The sequence below is a fragment of the Sus scrofa genome, chromosome X, assembly GCF_054392235.1.
Source record: "Sus scrofa isolate SSC_HxYL_T2T_F1_AM1 chromosome X, Sscrofa_HxYL_maternal_Yorkshire_Landrace_v2.0, whole genome shotgun sequence".
Taxonomy (NCBI): Eukaryota; Metazoa; Chordata; class Mammalia; order Artiodactyla; family Suidae; genus Sus; species Sus scrofa.
In genome coordinates, this window is record NC_139401.1 from 110,712,927 (window position 1) to 110,732,621 (window position 19,695).

General features: G+C 36.5%; 1 long non-coding RNA gene across 1 annotated transcript in view; it reads left to right on the forward strand.

Moving 5' to 3' along the window:
• LOC102165926 (uncharacterized) overlaps window positions 1–19,695 on the forward strand; it is a 1,721,850-nt gene that overhangs the window by 1,686,899 nt on the left and 15,256 nt on the right. The window contains exon 14 of the long non-coding RNA XR_014835565.1: window positions 11,912–11,961. This is a non-coding gene — a long non-coding RNA (uncharacterized LOC102165926). The remainder of the gene's footprint in view (window positions 1–11,911; window positions 11,962–19,695) is intronic.

Consider the following 19,695-nt stretch of genomic DNA (forward strand, 5'->3'; position numbering starts at 1 on the left):
AACTAAGCAAAATAGGAACAGAGGGAAAACGCCCTCAACTTGATAAAGAACATCTATAAAAAACCTATAGTTAACATTATGCTTAATAGTGAATGACAATACTTTCTGCCTAAGACTGGAACAGAGTAAGTATATCAACTCTCATCAGTCTTACTTACCACAGTGCTGGAAGTTGTGGAAACTCTACAAGTCAGGAGAAGGAAATAAATGGCATACAGATCAGAAAAGAATAGCTAAAATTGTTCCTATTTGCAGATATGATTATCTAGATAGAAAACCCAACGAGTGTATTTTTTTTTAATTTTATTTTTTGTCTTTTTGCCATTTCTTGGGCCGCTCCCGGGGCATATGGAGGCTCCCAGGCTAGGGGTCCAGTCAGAGATGTAGCCACCGGCCTACGCCAGAGCCACAGCAACGCGGGATCCGAGCCGCGTCTGCAACCTGCACCACAGCTCACGGCAACACCGGATCGTTAACCCACTGAGCAAGGGCAGGGACCGAACCCGTAACCTCATGGTTCCTAGTCGGATTCGTTAACTACTGCACCACAACGGAAACTCCAAGAGTAGTTATTTCTTTCTTTCTTTCTTTTTTTTTTTTTTTTTTTTTTCGGTCTTTTTGCCATTTCTTGGGCCGCTCCTGCAGCATATGGAGGTTCCCAGGCTAGGGGTCGAATAGGAGCTATGGCCGCCGGCCTACATCAGAGACACAGCCACACAGGATCTGAGCCGCCTCTGCAACCTACACCACAGCTCACAGCAACGCCTGATCCTTAACCCATTGAGCAAGGCCAGGGATCAAACCTGCAACCTCATGGTTCCTAGTCAGATTCATTAACCACTGCGCCACAACGGGAACTCTCAATGAGTGTATTTTAAAAATAATCCTAGGATTAATAAATAAGGTAAGCTGGAAATTCAAGATCAACATACAGAAATTAATTTAATTTCAATATACTAGCAATAAACATGTAGAAACCAAAATTAAAAATATGATAAAATTTGCAATTGCTATAAAATGAGAAATACTTAAATATAAATCTAACAAAATATCTACAGAACTTGAATGTTGAAAACTACACAATGCTGATGAAAACAATAAAAGAATATCTAAATAAATGAAGAGACAAACTGTTCATGGATTAGAAGACTCAACATGGTAAAGATGTCAATTTCTCCCAAACTGATAAATAGGTTTGATGGAACTTTTTATCAAAATTCCAGTAAGAATATTTTTTAATGGCTGCAAATGTGGCGTATGGAATTTTCCTGACTAGGGGCTGAATCAAAGTTGCAGCTGCAGGCCTACACCATAGCCACAGCAATATTGGATCCAAGCCACATCTGTGACCTACACTGCAGCTTGTGGCAACACTGGATCCTAAGCCAATGAGCAAGGCCAGGGATCAAAGCCACATCCTCATAGATACTATGTTGGGTTCTTAACTCACTGAGCCACCATGGGCTTGCTATAACAGATATCCTAAAATAATCAATTTTTCAAAAAAATTTCAGGATAAACGAAGAAACTTAACATGGGATCCACTTTATAAAATGAGCTCACCACGTTTTCATGGATTGGCTTCCTGGGACCAAATGGATTGCTAAAAACAAACAAACAAGAATCTTGTTATGCTGGGACTGGGAAAAGCTATTAAGAGAGCCTAGTAACCTCAGATGCCAATTAAATTAATATGGCAACACAAATCTATTTTCTGGTGGCAGCTCGAAAGGTGGTTTTTACTGTCGGTCAGTGGTTTCCTAATTTTGCTGCACATTGGAATCACCTGGCTCCCACCTCCAACTATTGTGATTTAATTCATATAGGATACAACTTGGGCATCAGGAGTTTTAATCAATTTTACACATGATGCTAATGTACAAAAAAGTTTGGTAACTATTATTTATGTTGTTATTATTTGGGATAATAGTAATACCTACCTTTTTTGCACATCTACTGCAGGCCAAAAATATAGAGCAACTATTTGTGTTATGCTTAGTATTATCAAGCTCATTTTATAGATGAGCTCAGAGGGGTTAAATGACTTTCCCAAGGTCACATACCTAGAAAGTACTAGATTCAGGATTCAAAATAAAGTCTATTCAATTTGATAGTACACTATGCATGATGCACTATGTTAAGATAGTGACAGTGCAATAACCACATTGTTGAAAACTTGTATGGATATCATATCTTGGCACATTGAATGATATTTTAAATGGACCAGGGAGCCTGTTATTTATAACAACCCTGTCGTGAATATACAATCATCTTCTACATTACTCTTGGGAACAACCCTTAGCAAGAGTAGCTTTTATAAAAGGATCTTCAGGATTTAATAAACAATAATCTCAGAATCATTCAGTAAATGTAGTACAAATACCAAAACAAGTGAAGTGATTATTCTTAGGCTACATTATTAAAAGTATGATATATAGACTGGAGCAGGTTGATTAACTGGGGTCTGATGTGATCAGAAAATGCTAAAGTACTACATACAGTTTCTGGGCTTTACCATTCTTGTCTAGTATTATAATAAAATATTGTAGGCTTATAATACTGCATCCAAAACACTGAAGGACAGATATGCTTCAAAAATTCAAAATAATTTAATATTTAGAAAGATAATACAGTGCCATACACTGTATATTATTTAGCATACCCAGTGGGATATGGGACAGTGCCCCCTAACTAAAGGCAGTAATAACTCTAAAGCAAAATCAATGAATATACATACTACATTGCACTAATGAAGATCATAAACAGCTTTACATCAGTTCAGATTTTGCTGGATAATTACCCAATTTTTCAGATTAAGGCAGACTTAATGGCTAAATGACACGAACAAACTTTTCTGTGAGAGTTTTTTGGGTTCTGAATTACATATGAGGCATCACAAAACTGTATATGCCCATAGTAATAAAAATTTGAACAATACAGAAGAACACAAAGTGGGGGGGGGAATTCTGTCTCTTCACTCCTAGTCTCAGTTTCAGAGCAGTTGTTACTTTTAATAATTTCTCTTTGGGGGTTTCCTACTGGTCATCACCATAACATGAAATATGAGCTTATACATCTCTTTCTGAATTTATACACTTTTAAAATAATATCATAGCTTCCTACCAATAATTAGTTAATTCTACTCGTTCACGTTCTTCATGCTCATTCCACCACCACTACCACCCCTCAAAGTTCTGCTATTCATATTTTTACTTTTAGACACAACCGTGTAAACTACACAATTTTATTTTTTTAAACTCTCAAATTTAGATGGTATCTTTACTTCCCCCTTTATATAGAATGGAATGCCAGGCCCCATGATTTTAAAAGGGAAAAACCACAAGTGTAGAGAGACATAAAACAATGTCATATGAGAAGCATAGAGCTTAAAGAAGAGGTGACTCAAGATAAAGATGGAAGTTTTCATCAAATAGTTAAGGACTATCATGAAGATAAGAGAACAGTGTTCTGTGTATCCTCAAAAGGGTAAAACTAGAAATAATAGGTAGAATCTACAGAATAGATTTTAGATACGTATAAGCAAAATTTCATGAGGATAAGCAAGAGATATCCAAAGAAAGTATAGAAAACTTCATGAGGTAGTGAGTTCCTTATCACTAAAGTTGTTTTGAGTAGGAGTTTGGTAACCTCTTGGCAGAGAGGTTTATAGACGAATCTAAACATAATTGGGTCATAAAAACTAGATGACACTTAAGGTCCTTTCCCACTCTGAAATTCTGTGATATGGTGATTGTTTAGTCTTTAGGTCTCTTAGAGTTTAAAAATATCTATAATTCCATGACATTAGTCTCAACAGCATTATGACTAAACTAGCCACTTTTCCAGTAAGTTAAGGATCTGCATATATATTGAAACAGAACACTAAACAAAATTCTATACTTTTCTTCAAGGAAGTCTTACCAGATTCTTCTTGATCTGATTGTTTTACCCCAGGACACAACTAGTTTTTGGGGACACCAAAGGAACTAAAAGATGTTTGTAGTTATTACTATTATAAACCATAGTCAGGAGACTAGAAATGAGAGAAAAGAGAAATAGGCAAGAGAGAAATAAGCTGGGAGATAATGATTCTGTCTGAAGGCTAGAGGGTTAGATGTGAGAGAGCAGGTTTGTTAAGAGCAGCTACGTTTGCCTATGTTCCAAATTTGAACCCCAGACCTCAAATTTATTATTTTTCATTCTTGATGAGAAGACAACTATTCATAGGAGAAATACTGCAGCATGTTAAATGTGAAGGGAATCTCCCTTACATTCTCAACCTTGAAAACTGCAGAGGTGGATGGAGGTATCCCAGAAATATTTGTTAGTGAAAAAGGAAATAAAAAGTAGAGAAAGATCTGACATTACTTCTCTGTTTTCATTAATGAATTATTTTCTTCCTTATTTCCTTTATGTTTATTTCATTAAAAAGTTTTAAAGTCTAAATAAGCCTTACATCTCAAAATAGAAAAGAGTGTTTGCCCTATTATGCTTTATTTTGCAGGCATCTCTATGGTACAGTTTAAGAGAAAATATTCTTTTGCATATTCCTGCCCAGTCTCCTTGGCTATTTAATATTATGGAATAACAGGAAGTAATGCCTACCATTGAATGACTGACTTGCCCATATATGTGTGTGTACTCATGAAGAAACTCCTAAACTTGTCACAAATACAAATATGTGCAGAACTTTAAATGCATGAGTGAAAATTAAACATACAAAGTGAAATTTTTAAAAGAAGTATTTGAGTAATTCCAATGAAATAGCATATTTTTGGCAGGATAGTAGAAAATTCAAATCAATTTTTCTATTCATTTTATTTTCCTCTGAGGAATCAGCATATTTTATTTAAATGATAATGCTTAAATTAAGTGCCCCCCACCAAACTACCTCCTCAAGCCCATATACATGCACACACATGCACTTCTGCTCATATTCAGTAACATTTCTCCACCTACAGATTTGGAGCCAAGGGACAAATGTACGATACCTCCATTTATTTCTGGAAGGAGGAGTCATTATTAATTGGTTGGAGTAGGACTGGAGAAATACATCTAAGTTGAGCAAGAGTGTATACACAAAGACTGATTAAGAGGATGAACCCTATTTAGAATAGAAAAACAAGGACTGAGAGAGTGGAGAGGTGGACAGTCATGAACTCATTAAAGGAAATAAAGAGAATGATCTTGATGGTCAAGCTCTACAGTATGGAATTTTAACAGAGATGCACAAATATAAATAAGAAATTTGAGAAGGCTAAAGTTGTCACCAAGGCAAGGAAACTTGTATTGCATAACAATGAGAGGGTACATTGATGGGATTTCCTATACTTTTAAGAATCTGTATCATCCTGATTTTCAAAAATTATTTCAGTTATGCCATGGATAACAGTCACATTGATATGTAAGCCACTCATATGATATATAAATTAACCTTTTATAGAATACAGTCATCTCTGAAAATGCTCACTCTTGATAGTTCTTTTATTTTTTGCATTATTTGTTTCATTTATTGTTCTCTCTTTATGAGTGGAAATCATAGGATGACAAAGATACATAGTGGGTAGTATTAATGAAATATGGCCAATTATTTATATCTTCATATCTTGTAATGTTCTATGTCATGTAAGTGTTCCCAAATGCCCTGTGCAGGATGTACTGGAGGAATGAGATGATCAAAGGGTCTTGTATCAAATAAATGAATGTGATTAAAATCAGGACAAAAATCAATCCACAGTTGGGGGAAACTGGGTGAAGAGTATATGTGACTTCTATAAATTTTTTGTAAATTTTGGTGAATCTATAATTTTTTTCAAAGTAAAATCTTAAAAAAATATTCAAGCCATGGTGAATAAACATGAAGAAACTGGATAGGAGTTGGGAAATAGGAAACAAAGAGAGTCCTAGCCTATGGGGTGACACAATATACAAATCGACCAAATTGGGACTGTTTTCAATTTTCATACATCACCCAGAGAATGAAGGGCCTAATATGAGTTCTTTCCAAGTCTTACTTCAAGAAGTAAGCAAGTATGGTAGGGATCATCTGATCATCACAGAGATATTCATAGAGACTAACCGTTAGCTAAATTTCTGCTTCTAAGAAAATAGGATCTGTTTCAGAAGCCCACAAGAGAAAGAGAATACAGTTTGTCCCCAGCCATGCTCTAGTCCTTCATCTTCCTCCTGCCTTGCCCCAAACCCAACTGAGAGATCACTGTGCTCTAAGACACAATGATGCCATATCCTTTTGCAATAGCTGGTGTTACAGGTAGAGAAATAATTGGAAAGGGTTTCCCCAAATCATTCCTATATCGCAGATAATCATACCAGACCCACCTTGTACCTCTCTCAGAATATCTCCTCCCATAAAAAATGAAGCTGGTGTACAAAATTGTTTTTCCCAAGACAGTGGGCTATGCATGGCCAAACCCAGTAAGCCAAACAAGATGCCTCCCCAACACTCCTGGTGGCTTGTTTTTGAGTGCCTGCTCTTTGTACCCATAGTGCTGCTAAATCCTTTACTTGTATGTAGAAGGGGAAGATGTGTCTGTTAATATATGAGACCTCAAAGTAGGCCGTATGTTGGATCAGTTTTGTAGTGAATGTTTTCAGTAGGTGTTGAACACTAAATTTTATTTGTTAATGGAGATAGTAACTGCCAGAGAGACAGGGTGTGGGGGCAGGAAAGTGGAGATAAAGGAGATACAAAACCTTCACTATATTGTCCTGGGCCATATTGGGATTCAGACTGGCTAATGACAAAAAGTTCCCTCCAGGCATCAGTGAGTCAACTGACAAGCTGGCAAAATATTCCTTAAACCCCTTACTGCTTCCTTCCATGTCAATTATAGCAAGAGAGATCCCATCACATATTTTCAATTAAAGAGGCTTTGCAGTATGTTGGTATAATTTGAATGCAGGTATTCCAGTTTTTGAAACTGGAGAAACGATAAAGCTTGCTTCTTTGAAGCCTGATGAACAGCCTGAGTCATTAACCAGGTGAATAATGATGGGGGGTAAGGATGGGCCTCATCTCCATCTTTTTAAAATTTTAAAATAGGATTGAAACTAATGCCTTATTTCAGGGAGTATTTCTGCCACTGATGGCACATTTCCCATCCCTCCTGCCTGAGTCACCAACCGACAAGGAGAAAGTTTGCCAAGTCACAGTGAATATCTCTATCATTAACTCATCCCATATCTAGATTTTGGCTATCCATGACATTAAAAGAAGGTTACAAAAAGGTCACTAAGAGAAGAAAAGAAAATTAGATCCAGAAAAGGAGCTAAGAGTAGAGAAAATTCAATGACAAACTTCCTTTAGGGCTTTTGGGGTGTATGGCTGGGATGGCCTGGAAAGAATTATAAATTTACACAAATATATCTAAAGACTGAAATGATAGAGAATGGTTTTTCATGGTCTCAGAAGGCAAATCCAGAGACATATTGTTTTATAAGGCACTCCAGAAAGCCCATTTCCCCTACCACTCATCAGACAGTAATAAATACTCTTTTCTCCTGACTGAAAAAAGAGTTCAGATGCAGAGAGCCCTGGACAAAGCAACGCATTGGCTTGAATTCTATCAAAGTTGGCCGTGCTGCCTAGAGGCAGATAATATAGAGGAATATAAGAAAATGAAAGCATTCTTAACTATAAACCTTCATACATAGTAGTTAATAGCGTTTGCAGGTGGGAGAGAAAGAAATCACTGAGGAAGGTCCAAAAGAGACTAAAGGTAAGAAAACACACTCAGCAATGTTGCCTTAAACAAGTTCAACAGAGAGCAGCAAGCTATGCAGAGTGGACTTTTTGTGGTCCATATTACTGAGAGGAACTAAGCACCCACCCACACAGGGATACCCAGGTTTGGAAAACCTTTCCTTTGCCATTTGACAAACCATTCCTTATCAAAATCTTAGAAATTAGCCAAGCATCATCTTGTCGTAGCTCGAAACTGGGGGATGCAGAAACAGTCCAAATAATCTACTTGCGAACATATTAACAGCAAAACCCCACTTACTATCATACATATGAAAGCACAAAATTTCTTTAAGCATCTTAACAGCATTTTTGGCCTCAGTATATTTAAAGGGCTCAGATGTATTTAAACCCTATATGTATATTTACAGGGTTAAGATCAGATAGTAGGAAACCAAAGTCAAGTATAAGACAAAATCAGCTACTTAATTTGCAGGTTACTAATGCAAAATTAAAATATGAGACCCTTGTTTAAAAAATTTTATAAATTTCAAGACAGTGACAGCAGAGCGCTAAAGCAGCATTGCGATTGTTCTGAGCATAGAGCCTTGTTTGACAGCACAGGACTCATACCCATGAAGCAGATTTTCATGCAATATATGGCTTTTAAAAGGTGATGCCTCTGACCAATTCAATATATTAGGCATATATTTATCCTCAGATCATCTATTTGTAATGAATTACAGTGTGGAAGGGACATGAGAAGGAGAAAACTTTGAAGGAAAAAAAAACACATTGCATTATTGTCATTGATGTTGGATTTTTAATATTTGGTTTCATTTTTCTGTTATTGTTCTTGATTTCTTTGAGATTTTTCTTTTTTTATATAGTTTAAAAAACTTTATTTTTTTATTTTTTTTTCCCACTGTACAGCAAGGGGGTCAGGTTATCCTGTAATGTATACATTACAATTACAGTTTTTCCCCCATCCTTTCTTCTGTTGCAACATGAGTATCTAGACATAGTTCTCAATGCTATTCACCAGGATCTCCTTGTAAATCTATTCTAATTTGTGTCTGATAAGCCCAAGCTCCCGATCCCTCCCACTCCCTCCCCCTCCCATCAGGCAACCACAAGTCTCTTCTCCAAGTCCATGATTTTCTTTTCTGAGGAGATGTTCATTTGTGCTGGATATTAGATTCCAGTTATAAGTGATATCATATGGTATTTGTCTTTCTCTTTCTGGCTCATTTCACTCAGGATGAGATTCTCTAGTTCCATCCATGTTGCTGCAAATGGCATTATGTCATTCTTTTTTACGGCTGAGTAGTATTCCATTGTGTATATATACCACTTCTTCCTAATCCAATCATCTGTCGATGGACATCTGGGTTATTTCCATGTCCTGGCTATTGTGAATAGTGCTGCAATGAACATGTGAGTGCATGGGTCTCTTTTAAGTAGAGTTTTGTCCGGATAGATGCCCAAGAGTGGGATTGTGGGGTCATATGGAAGTTCTATGTATAGATTTCTAAGGTATCTCCAAACTGTTCTCCATAGTGGCTGTACCAGTTGACATTCCCACCAGCAGTGCAGGAGGGTTCCCTTTTCTCCACAGCCCCTCCAGCAGTTGATATTTGTGGATTTATTAATGATGGCCATTCTGACTGGTGTGAGGTGGTATCTCATGGTAGTTTTGATTTGCATTTCTCTTATAATCAGCGATGTTGAGCATTTTTTCATGTGGTTGTTGGCCATCTGTATATCTTCCTTGGAGAAATGTCTATTCAGGTCTTTTGCCCATTTTTCCATTGGTTGATTGGCTTTTTTGCTGTTGGGTTGTATAAGTTGCTTGTATATTCTAGAGATTAAGCCCTTGTCAGTTGCATCATTTGAAACTATTTTCTCCCATTCTGTAAGTTGTCTTTTTGTTTTCTTTTTGGTTTCCTTTGCTGTCCAAAAGCTTTTCAGTTTGATGAGGTCCCATGGGTTTATTTTTGCTCTAAATTCGATTGCTTTGGGAGACTGACCTGAGAAAATATTCATGATGTTGATGTCAGAGAGTGTTTTGCCTATGTTTTCTTCTAGGAGTTTGATGGTATCCTGTCGTATATTTAAGTCTTTCAGCCATTTGGAGTCTTTGAGCTTTTTCTGAAGAGGGCAGTGAGAAAATCAAATATTTTTGACATAAGTTTGAACTCAAGTACTTGGCTCAAAGCCCTTTTCCTGGCAGGAGTTGGGGGGGGGTAGTTCCATTTTTGCACATCTTGAAATTAATCACTATACTGCATTAGTAATCCTAGATTCAACTACTGTTAAACTGTGCAATACTCAAATAATTTATGGTCTTCCTGTGGCATACTGAATAATTCATGCCATTGTTTCTTTCAAGCTAAAAAATGGCCTTGAGATACTGAGGCTGCTACTAGTTCCTGTGAAGATTTGGATGAAATAGTAAAGGCTTTGGTTGTTTTTCTGAGAGAAGTTCCCTAGTCCCAAATAGAGTGTCATATGACCTAGAAACATGAAGCACTGTGGTCCTACCATAAAGACATGCTGTGCTATATTATAGGAAGAAATAGGTCTGTTGCTTAAAAAGACAAGGTCACAGATATTATTCTAGCTGTGTCCATTAGCTTTGTTTTTATTTAATCACAAAACAAACACAAAACTGGTTCAGAGTGAGCCCTGACCTTGGCAAGCCATTTTATAACTCTAACACTAATCCAAATAAGATTTAAGAGAGAAAGGATAGATGACTCAGTATCATTTTATTATATCTTCAACTCAGACTTCTTTCCTGAGCTTCACGCATATCTATTCACCTGTCTATAGAACATATTCATCTAGATTTTCCCAGGGAAACTGTGCACTTAACATGTCTGATACTGGACTTTACTCCCATTCTAGTACTCACCCCATCCCTGTATCAGCTCTCAACCTGTTTATCCTGTTTCCATCTGGTTGCATAAACTAAGTCCTTGGAATTATACTTAATTCTGCCTTTTCTCATTGCCAGCTCCTCAGGGATAAGGTAAGACAATTGGGAGATTTTAGGTATTTGGGGACAAATAATGTGAGTTAATCCTTAAAAATATGCCAATATTGAGCTAGAAAAGTGTTTCCAGAATGGAATGTCAATATATTTGGCGTGTGGTATGGGTAGATGGATAAGAGAACTATAATAACTAAAGTACAGAACCAAATAGAGGTCAAAGAATCAGTGGCAATAAAAGCAAGAAAAGGAATAGCATCAAAACCAGAACTGGGTTCAAATGCTGACAACAATACTGAGTAATGTTTTTTCCTTTCCTTGTTTGTAATATAGGACGAAGGCCAGCAAAGTTGTTTGTTTTGTTTTTGTAGAAGTGCAAGTATCAAATATTTTAGGCTTTGCAGGCCATACAGTCACTATAGCAACTATTCAACTCTGAAATTGTAGTATGAACGTAGTCATAGGGTCAATATGTAAATGTTCGGGTGTGGCTGTATTCCAATCAAACTTTATTTACACAGACAGGTGGCAGGCCATTTTTCGACCCACTGGCTATAGTTTGCTGACCTCTGTAATAGCTTATGCTGTGGTAAAATTTAATCCTCTAATCTTAGAGACTGGACATACTAAAAGTTTATTTCTTTCTCATATCACACACAAGACAGATGAGAATATCTTCCTCTAACTTGCAAGTAATATAATCTGGAATACAAGGCCTCCAAGGCAACATAGAAGGGAAAGGGAGGACTGAAGGATCCCATTAGCTCACATATTTTTAGTCCATCTCTCATTAGCCAAAACTCAGTCTCATGGCCAAAATCTACTGAAAGACAGCCTAGATAATACGTAGGAGTCTATGAATATTTGGTGAACAACTCACAGTCATTGCCATTTGAGATGACAATAATTTCTGTCTTGTATAGTTGTTAGGATAAAATATGTGTAAAACATTTAGCACAGTGCCTGATGCATAAGCAGCACTCAATAAATATTCAAACTCTCCCAACCCCTTCCTTCTGATCATTTCAACTCTTGGCATGCCATAAAATTCCCTTCACTCTCAGAGCTATTTATTAAATTAACATCCGCATGCCTTTTCTGATTATGTTTCCTCTACTCTTCCTTGTTTGTTATTTCCACTGAACTAATGCATATTCACTTATCTTTCATATTCCTTCCCAAATGTGATGTTTTTTCTCTTTTAACTTTCCCAGGCAAAGTGAGCTGAATTCCTCCTCTTGTACCACCATATTCAGTACACACTGTGAGTAGAGTAATGGGTATGCTATAATGTCCTTGTACATGTATGCATCTTCCACTGGACTGTGAACTCCAGGAGGACAGGGCAATGTTATATTCTTATCATACTTCAGCATTTACCATACAGTCTTATATATAACTGACCATCAAAAAGTGTTAAACTCAACTGATTAAACTTGATGGTGGGAATTTGAAGTCCTAGGCAATGAGGAGCAAATTTTATTGTTTATGCCAGCCATACTAGTAGCTCCACAAAATGAGACCTGGCGCAGAAGCATTCAATAAAATTTGCTAAAACATACAGAAAAAAGGAAAGCAGAAAAGGTCATGATTTGTCACTATGTATGCAACCCAAATCTTTAATTTTCATGAAATTCAGACCATTGAGGAGAAGAGTTGACTAAATTTAGGCAACACAATTGGTGCCACAAATCATATTTAATGTCATTTCAGAGTGGGTCCATCAAGAATACTTGTGAAGCCACAGTGAGCCAGCCATCTATAGCCTAGGACCCAGTGACCCTGACACCTGGGACTTTTCATTGCTGAATGCTGAGCATTTCTGTTTAGAGAAACTCCCAGAGCATCAGAAGCACCATCTATCTTACTACACCTCTCACTCTCAGTGGAAATCAACAAAAAGAAACTGATTTAAAAAAAAAAAAAAGCCTAAACATTGTAGTCAGGTTTTGGTTTCTCAGCTTACCTTTTCTGAAGCTGTATCATATAATGCCCTTTATTTTTCAACTATTTATTGCATTCAGTACTTTATCTTCATTATTATTATTTTAAAAAATGGTAATCATAGATGCCATTTATTGAGGAGACTCAGTGTGTGCCAGGAAATTTTCATGAACTCTATTAAGCACTTTGAAAGCTTAAAAACACTTCTCCTGGGAGTTCTCTTGTGGTGCAGTGGGCTAAGGATCCAGTGTTGTCACTCCAGCAGTTTGGGTTGCTGCTGTGGTGTGGGTTCAGTCCTTGGCCCAGGAACTTCCACATGACTCAGTCATGGCCAAAAAAATACTTATCCTGATCTGGGGACTCTTGATTAATCATATTGTTCTATATTGCTAAGAGGTAATGTTTGATCTCTGCATCTTATGACTAGGCCCTCGCTGAAAAAGCCTGCAAATAAATAGGAGGCAGTACACAGTATAGACTCATGTATTCAAATCTTAGCTCCAACACTTAACAATTATATGGCCTTGAACCAGTTACTTATTTCCCTGAATCTGTTTCCTTATTATAAAATGGAAATTATAATAGTGCCTATTTCAGAGAGTTATTGTGAAGATTAAAACAAGATAATATTTGTAAATCACTTAAAGTTTCAGGTACATACTAAGCAGTCAATATATATATAAGCTATTATTATTTTCACATTATGGATAAAATAGGCTTGAGATGACTGTGAAGGAGTGGAGCAAGCCCCATCTTGAGAACAGGGAGCAGACATAGGTTCTCTTCTTCTTCTAGGAAGAGCATCAATTTATTTGATGGTTAGAATCATGAAGGGATGAGAGAAGAAACACTGGTAGATAGCAGAGTAAGCAGCAATATTTAAATGAGTAATTGTGGAAACATTTTAAATCATATCTAACTAGAGTCTGGAGATGATATGGGTGTAGGAAGCTGACTATTTCCGTTCGAGGAGAAATAATAAAAGAAGGCACATAGCTCATCCAGATAAGGGAGGCAGAAGTCAATAAAAAATACTCTGACTTAAAAAAGGTGGGAATTTTTGACAACATAGGTGCCTTGAGAGCGTTAAGTAAACTAAGGCAGAGAAAGACAAATACTCTATGATCTCATTTATATGTGGAATCTAAATAAACAACAATGAAAACCCAGGTAATAGATGTAGAAAACAGACTGGTGGTTTCCAAAGGGGCCGGGGCAAAATGGGTGAAGGGGGTCAAAAGGTACAAACCTCTAGTTATAAAATAAAGAAACTATGAGGATGTAAGGTATAGCACAGTAACTACAGTTAATAATACTGTATTGTATATTTGACAGTTGCTGAATGATTATATCTTATTCATCACAAGGAAAAAAACTGTAATGACGTGATGAATGTTGAATTATTATGGTAATCATTTTATAATATAAATACTGAATAATTATGTTGTACACATAATGTTATATGTACACTATATCTCAATTAAAAATGGATATATAGACAAATATTTATGATGCCAAAGGATGGGATTCCTGTCATCCCCTTTACATCTCCCTCTGTGATCCCTGCATACTTAAGATATTCCTGTTTTTTTTTCCCATTAAGCATTCTATTGAGTTCTTCAACTTATTATGGAAAATATTAAAAATTACAAAAATAGAATAATATAATAAACTCCACATACTCACTACACACTTTCAACAATTATAAATTTGTGGACAATCTCACTTAATTTTTACCCCACCCACTTCCCTCACCCCATGCCCTGGATTATTTTGTAGCAAATCCCAGATATCAGATAATTTAATCAGTAAGTATTTCATTATGCAGCTCCAAAAATACAGATTATTTTTTAAAAATATAACTACAACACTATTATCACATCTCGAGAAATAAATCATAATTTTTAAATTTTAGCAAATAGTTTGTTGGTGTTCAGATATCCCTGATTGTCTTATTATATTTTAAAATATATGACTTTTTCTCCACCTTATTTTATTTAACATTGCATAATGGAAATAATTCTAGAGTACTATACAGAGATATTAAAAGAGCCTTTAATATATAATACATTTTTGAGGATTTTCCATGTGAAATGGAAGTGGTATTAGTAAGACAGGGATTTACTTGTGTTGTAGATTGTATCTGAGACTAAAACACTTCCCGCATTAACCACAGAGAGGCCATCCCATAATGAACTTGTGAGTGATATACTTCCTATTCTTGACCTGAATGGATAGGGCAGAGGGACAGAAAGAGAAAAGGGAGGGAGACTAGAGAGAGAAGCCATTCTCAGCACTTAGAGCTAAACGTTGACCATTTGGGGAGAGAAAAGGAATGTTCACCATTCTCCAGCTACCATTTTGTATTTGTGATTACCTAGTAGTAATTTCACTACCTTTTTGTTAGTGGATATGCAGGCCCTTTAAGATGCTATTAGATATTATGAGTTGACATTTATTTAGTCATCTCTAGCACTAAATGTGATCTGTGGAAAATCACATTATATCTTGGGTCTCAGCTGTATCATCTATAAATTTTGAGACTAAGTTATATAATTTCAAGTGTTCCTTCAAAGATGAACATTCTGTTTTTTCTTTCAAAATAATTGAAAATTTAAAAACTGGAATAACCAAAAATATTTGTGAATATTTAAAGTAGAAAAATCTGGACTTTGCTCTGTGCAGAAGAACTTCACACTTTGAAACCAAGAGCAGTAGACTGAAATTATATCCAGCAATCCTACTCCTGGGCATATACCTGAACAAAACATTCATTAAAAAAGAATGCACCCTTATGTTCACTGCAGCACTATTCACACAATAGCCAAGACATGGAAACAACCTAAATGTCCATCAACAGATGAATGGATTAAAAAGATGTGGTACATATACACGATGGAATACTACTCAGGCATAAAAAAGAATAAAATAATGCCATTTGCAGCAATATGGATGCAAATAGAAACTCTCATACTAAGTGAAGTAAGTCAGAAAGAGAAAGACAAATACCATATGATATCACTTATATCTGGAATCTAATATATGGCACAAATGAACCTATCTACAGAAAAGAAACTCATGGACATGGAAAATAGACTTGTGATTGCCAAGGGGAGGGGAGGGAGTGGGATGGACAGGGAGACTGGGGTTAGTAGATGCAAACTATTGCATTTGGAATGGATAAGCAAGGAGGTCCTGTTGTATAGCACAGGGAACTATATCCAATCACTTATGATGGAACATGATGGAAGACAATAGAAAAAGAATGTCTACATAGGTATAACTGGGTCACATTGCTATATAGCAGAAATTGACAGAATACTGTAAATCAGTGATAATAAAAAACAATTAAAAAACAGAGCAGAGGAGTTCCCATCGTGGTTCAGTGGAAACAAATCCGACTAGGAACCATGAGGTTGTGGGTTCAACCCCTGGCCTTGCTCAGTGGGTTAAGGATCCAGTGTTGCCATGAGCTTGGTATATAGGTCACAGACGGGCTCAGATCCTGCATTGCTGTGGCTGTGGCCTAGGCCAGTAGCTACTGCTCCGATTAGACCCCCCTAGCCTTGGAACCTTCATATGCTGCAGGCGCAGCCCTAAAGAACAACAACAAAAAAACCAACAACAACAACAAAAAAACACAGAGCAGACTGTTAACAATCCAGCTGTAAAATAAATAAATATATACACAATGGAATACTACTCAGCCATAAAAAAGAATGACATAATGCTATTTGCAGCAACATGGATGGAACTAGAGAATCTCATCCTGAGTGAAATGAGCCAGAAAGAGAAAGACAAATACCATATGATATCACTTATAACTGGAATCTAATATCCAGCACAAATGAACATCTCCTCAGAAAAGAAAATCATGGACTTGGAGAAGAGACTTGTGGTTGCCTGATGGGAGGGGGAGGGAGTGGGAGGGATCGGGAGCTTGGGCTTATCAGACACAAATTAGAATAGATTTATAAGGAGATCCTGGTGAATAGCATTGAGAACTATGTCTAGATACTCATGTTGCAACAGAAGAAAGGATGGGGGAAAAACTGTAATTGTAATGTATACATTACAGGATAACCTGACCCCCTTGCTGTACAGTGGGAAAATAAAAATAAATAAATAAATAAATAATAAATCTTTAAAAGTGTGGGTACATTTTGTTGGGGATTTATAGTAGGCTACTCTCTAGAGAACCTAGGCAATTAGGCCAGGTACATAAATAACAGATGGGAACCTGATCATAGTAGACAGCCACCAGTGGCAGCAGAAAAGAAGGAAGGAAGGGATGTCCAATAGCAATAATATGTTAAGGAACATTAGAGATTATAGGTCAAATCTAATATAATAAGGTGATGCATATTTATGTGTCATTTCCATTTGCAATGCTAAGTACAACACTGGGTATGGTAAATGATCTTCAAAGTTTACAAGAACGATGGATGAAAATTTAGAGGAATTCCAAATTTATAATGTAGAGTAAGCATACTTCTCGCTAGAGTGGGGCATGTAAAATAAAATTAGCATCATCCCTGGTTGACAGAACCATGTAATTTTAATGTGTATTTTACTAATAAGAGGAGAGACTAGGATGGTCAAGGCACATCCGGCACTTGTCAAATAGATGGCAGCATAGATAATGGTTTCTCCTTCTGAAAAAGAGCATGGCCCAAAGGTGGCATTTCCAAAATACTGCGATCTAATGAGGAGGGAAGTATGAAATGTTCTAAATGGGAATAGTCCAGTTTGAGTCTTTCTTTTTTTTGTCTTTTTGTGTTTTGAGGGCCACACTTGCAGCATATCAATGTTCCCAGGCTAGGGGTCTAATCAGAGATGTAGCCGCTGGCCTACACCAGAGCCACAGCAACACCAGATCTGAGCCACGTCTGCGACCTACACCAGAGCTCACAGCAATGCCGGATCCTTAACCCACTGAGCAAGGCCAAGGATTGAACCCACAACCTCATGGTTCCTAGTCAGATTCATTTCCCCTGTGCCATGACATAAACTCCCAGTTTAAGTCTTAGTTAAGACTAAATCCTAAGGTTCATAAGTAGGCCTTGGGAAGTGACTTGAAAAAAAAGTCACTTGACTACCCTGGGCCTCAGTTTTCCCATCTGTAAAATGACTTTCAAACTTTTTTAGTTTACTAAGAGAATCTGTTGCTAGGTTTGAGTTTCCCCAAAAAAAGTAATAAATAATAATATAAATAATAATACTGTCAACCAGAGTGATTCTGGTCACAATGACTACCGTAACCTCTTAAGAAAGGTCTTTAGCAAATTGTTTGGCCTTTTATTGTCTGGTAAACCTCTCTTAAATGAACTGGTAACCATTTGGGTTTTATTGAAGTAGAGGGGTTCCCTGACTCTGTGTGCCTACTGTCTCTTTGACCAAAACCAGTGCTAAACTCTATGTTCAGCTTTTCTGTGAAGTTAAAAATTTAAGTAACACAAGAACAGTTGATTGTTCAGAGAGAATTTATTGAATACATACAATGTGCTAAATTCCTAATGTCTTCTAAGGCTAACTGGTGACTTCTTTGAGAATGAGCATTCGAGCCACAATCTCTGCTTTAAAATCACATGTTTTTTTTTTCTTTCTGCAAATAGAGCCGTAAGTACAAAGCAATAACTTTACATTTTTGTTGTATATAAGAAGGTGCACATATGAAGGTCTACATTTTTGTGGTGCCCCCTGGGTTGTGAGAATGCAAAGGAGAGGGAGCTGGAATGAGTTCTTATGTGACTTGAGATCATAAGAAATGATTATAGGAATCCAACCTCTGCCGAAAGGAAGTGAATGCTTAAATAAAGACTTGGCTTTAAATATCTGTTCCAGTTCTAAAATCTTCACTTTCTTGTATGTAAAATTCAGCAAATAATCCCTACCTCACAAAGGTGATGTGAAGATTCCAAGTAGATTCTCAATGAATGTTCCTTCATACTCATTCATCCTTCCAGCTTTGGACAAGGAAATTAGAAAGGATTAGATAGAGAGAAATTCCAGGGATCTAGCACTGACTCTTCGCAGGTTGGATGTTGTTAATGGATCACTGTTTTAAACAGAGGGGTGGGGGGCTTTGAGCAATCAAGGAGACATGGCTAGTTCTTAAAGAGGTAATGAGTAAATCCTTCCTAGGTATATATTGGCAACCACTACATATGTATAACTGGAATCTAATCATGAAAAAAACATCAGAAAACCCAAATAGCTGCATATTATACAATGTAACTGGCCTGTACTTTTAAAATATGTCAAGGTCAAGAAAGACAACAACTGAGGAACTGTTCCAAATTAAAGCAGTCTAAAATGACCTGACGACTAAATGCAATGTATGATCTTGGAACAAATCCTGGACTTTGAAAAAAACCACAAAGGTATTGAAATTATTAACGAAATTTGATTATGGACTCTAAATTAGAAAATAGAATTTTATCAAAATTAAATTTCCTGATTCTTATCATTATTCCTCAGTTACGTAAATAAAGTATTGCTCTTAAGAAACATATCCTGAATCATTTGTGTATAAGGGGAACAATGTCTGCAATATAATGTAAAATATGAGAGACACAGAGAGAAAGGAAAATGGTAAATGGCAAAATATAAATTAATTGCTTAATATGAGTAAAGTATGAATCATTGAAACTTTTCTCTAGATTTGAAATTTTAAAAAATTTAAAAATTTTTAAAATGGGAATTCCCTTGTGGTTCAATATGTTAAGGACTTGGCATTGTCACTGCAACAGCTTGGGTCACTGCTGTGGTACAGATTTGATCACTGGCCCATGAACTTCCACATACCATGGGCATGGCAAAAAAAAAAAAAAAAATAATGGAGTGAGACAAAAAGAGGACAGTAGGGAGCTGTGATAAGAGGTACATAACAAGTGTACCTAACATCTTGGGTAGAAGAAAGAATCAGAAAAGACTTAACAGACAACTGACATGTAAGCTGTGATAGGAAAAATAAGACATTTATTTAGGTGAAGTTGTATACTGAGGAGAGAACATTATAAAGGGAGAAGCACATATGTAGACTTGGAGGCAA